Here is a 3954-nt window from a genome sequence, read left to right on the forward strand (position 1 = left end):
CACACCTCAGGGGCTTGGTGCTTTGGCTGAGTTTAGGCTTTCGGCTCTGAAGGACCTGGGTTCACAAGCAGCCCACATGAGGTTGGCTAAATAGACATCCAAATGGTGCACAAAAAGCAGGTAACTGCACAACTGTGGCCTCCGTGTGCAATTATCTATTTGCCTGAGCCAGTTGTGTGGTTTCAGGGTAATTGTTCTTCAGTAGCCCCCAATGTAGTCAGTAATGAGAGTTGGCTTAACAACCTCACTCCCCCCACCCCGAAAGGAACCCCTGTCAATGTGAAGGAAGTTGGCACTTCTCCATTGCTGGATTTGAAAGGTGTATCATTGTTTCTGTGACAGGAAAGCTGTTCTCTTGAGCTGCGTTATCTCATCTATTTTGCAAATACAAATGTGATAGAAATCTGCAAAATAAGGAATATGCATTAACTTCTGAAAAGTTTTGACTACATATCATTATCTGTAATTTCACTGCTTTGATTTGCATATTCATAAAAGAAACATACAGCACTGATGTGTCAAAGGCTTTCAAATGAACATGAACAAAACCAGCAGACTTGCCAGCTCAGTTCTGAAATAATTGCCAGGAAGGTTCCATTTTCTCTAATGTTATTTTAGTATTCTGTTCATGATCATACTAGGAGCATCCTGTAGAATGCTCCTAGACTCCATGAATACTACCTGGTTAATTTACACAATGGTAGATGTTAGAGATGGCTCCATTCCAATACCATGGTTCTGCATATCTATTTACAAGCAAGGTCGTCCAGTGAGCAAAACGCTAGCAGCCAGGAGACCTTGGTTCTAGACCCATCTTTTTCCCAAGCATGCAATGTTGCCTTAGCTATATTGCTTATCTTCTCTCCTCCTCACTTTGCCCTGGAATAATAATACTTCTCTTTTGAAAAACGTTGAAATCTTCAGATAAAAAAGCTCTTCTCCAGCTTAAAGATGCACCAAAGTTTTCACCTTAACAGAAGTGTCATGGTGAAAATGACAATAAACAAAACACAGAAATGAACAGGCATGCAATCTTTGAATTTTGCGTGTCGCTTGGGTGGAGATCGGGTTGCAGTGTGTTATCAGCAGTGTAGTCAATATGAAAGTGACAAAGAATGCAAGTGACTTTTCTCTTATCTTCGTGCTTTGAAGGGCTGAGTGGGTGAGGCATGTCCTGACGCAACTTTAACTGCCACTAAATAAAATGTTCCTTTGTGTTAATTGTTCTATGCGGTGACCTAGTAATATTATTTAAGAAGTTTGAAGGTATTTAAGATCCAAACCTGGGTCTGGATCCTCATTACATAAATGCCCCTATCTTTATAATGTACCAAAACAAAATCCTGGCTCCAACACCCCCCCCCCCCCCCCCCCAGTCCCCAATTCTCCTTCTACTCCCTGGGATGCCTGACATATTCATCTGGATCTTGATTTTTTTTTTCCCTGTGGCCTCTCTGTTGTAGCTGTATTCTGCAATATGTTTGTGTATCTTTGGGCTCTCCGGAGTGTTGCATGGCTCAGTGACGGTGTACACTGCATGATGGTATTCTCTCTGCACATAATCAGGACCTCACTGACGGATGCAGCAGCAGCCAATGCTGAGAATTAGAGCTGCTCCAAAAATCCCAATTGTTTTTCCTGGGAAACATTAGAGGAATTTTGGTTGGTATTCCTGGTTTTGTTTTTAAAAAACATTTTAGGTTAAAAAGTAAAAAAATTCAGTTTAAAAAAAAGTCAGTTTTCAACAACTGAACATTTTTATAGAAAACCAAACCAAACTCCCAAACTTTTAACTAAAGAAGTGTGGCTTTTGTGGTTCAAAATACTCATTTTGGCTGAAAAACCAATTTTGTTGGTGCTAACCAGATCTACCGAGAGCATCAGATGTGGACAATTATTAATTAACACATTTTCCCTGGACTAGTGGCACTTTTCACCAGTCTTAAAGCCCTTCACAGTCTTTAATGCAACATCCCTGTCAGACAGGAAAGTATTATCATCCCATTTTACAGCTGGGAAACTACAGCACAGAGAGGCTAAGGGGCTTGCCCAAGGCCATGGAGACAGTTGATGGCTAAGCAGGTAATTGAACCCAGCGTCCTCCAGTTGTAGGCTAGCACCCTCAGTCCTGAGCTGTCCTTCCATTCCTGAGCCAGCCGCCAGGCAGTGCACAGTGCATTGGCTCTTCCTCCTCCTCCTCCTTCCTCGTGTCTGTGCAAAGAGAGGCAGACTGGATCTTCGCACGGCCAGATGATGAGGGGAAGCTCATTTGTGTCCCATTCACGGGAGAGGTCATGAGCAAGTCACTTGTGCGTATAAACATTAGGGCAAGGGAGAGGTGTCCATCGGCCCAGGGCCAGAGTAAGGCAATCCAGGCACACCATGACACAGGATTTGGCTCCCTGCCTCTGCTCCATGGCCCTGACCCTCATTTGTGGTGGGAGAGGCTAGGGAGCCTGCCTCATCTTCCAGAGATGCTGAGCCAGGGGCATCATGGAGCCCTGGAAGGGCAGCATGGAACCCTCTCCCCTCAGAAACAGAAATGGTCCCTTATCCCCTGGGTGGTAACAGAAGGGCTGTCCAGTGTTTCCCTAGCCACTAACATGTATCTGAGTGGGGCCAGGCCCCTTCTGCCCTACACAGGACACGTCTGGACTAGGGCTTGTGGTCCAGCCTGGGTCTCAGCCTGGAGTAAACTATGTACATTTTTGTCCTGGAACAAACACCTGTTGAGTGCCTGGATTAGCAATGTCACTAACTCTCAGGAGTTTATTGTGGGCCCCATGATATTTGCAGTTTGCCTTGAAGTCCCAGCTCCTGGAGGCATGTGATTAGGTGAGAATCTCCGCTTTTATTTTAAAAAGTAGGTTTCTAGCCCTCGTGGGTGCAAAAAAAAATCTTGAAAACATGAACCTGAGTACTCCCTAAAGGCTCAAAACCCAGAAAACAAATTAAAAGAACCCAAAATGCATTTATTTGTTGAAAAAAATCTTCCTTTTTAAGCCAAACTCATGCTTGGCCCATGATTTTTGAACATTTGGGTAGGCAATACACAATTAACATTTGCAAAGGTATCAGAGGGGTAGCCGTGTTAGTCTGAATCTGTAAAAAGCAACAGAGGGTCCTGTGACACCTTTAAGACTAACAGAAGTATTGGAAGCATAAGCTTTCGTGGGTAAGAACCTCACTTCTTGCATCTGAAGAAGTGAGGTTCTTACCCATGAAAGCTTATGCTCCCAATACTTCTGTTAGTATTTGCAAAGGTGTTAGTTAACTCGAGTTAACGGGCTGTCGCTTAGCTCAACAGAAACAAGAACTCCAGTCTAGACACATCCACAGATTCCTCTGTAGAACTGGTGTTAGCAAGAAGGTGTGGTTTGTAGCTAGGACCCACTTGAGATGAATAGGGCAGATCACACCTCCCAGGGCTTGTTTCAGGCTGTCTGTAGACTCAGGCAAGCAGCTAAACTAGGGTTTCATTTTCAAGCTTTTCTTGTGAACTGTGACGGTCAGAAACTTGCACTTTTTAATTAATGAAAACTGAGATTCTGATTTAATCACATGACTCCTCCTGAGACCTAGGAAAGGTCCTATAGTGCCTATGCCTCTGTCCAGCTCTGCATCAGCTTCAATATGTGCAGGGAACATATTTAGTGCGGGGGGGGGGGCACTTTATGAGCCTTTCACTCGCTTCTAGGGACCACTTTCTGCTGTCCTTTTCAGTTTCTCTGGCCTGTTTAGAACTAATGTGAAGAGAAATTCAGGAATCAGCGTTTTTCATGCACTCTAGCTGGGCCAACTCCTATCCACTCATAATGCCCAGGGAGGGCCTGACATGCAGTGGGGCTGATCCACAGCTGAGCACTGGCAAAAGTATTCATTGCAACCTGAACATTTCATGGAAATGAAGGTCCCTCAGAAATTCTCTTCTGAAAATGGGTATGTTTTATTTGC

This window comes from Chrysemys picta, chromosome 13 (assembly GCF_011386835.1).
Source record: "Chrysemys picta bellii isolate R12L10 chromosome 13, ASM1138683v2, whole genome shotgun sequence".
Classification (NCBI taxonomy): domain Eukaryota; kingdom Metazoa; phylum Chordata; order Testudines; family Emydidae; genus Chrysemys; species Chrysemys picta.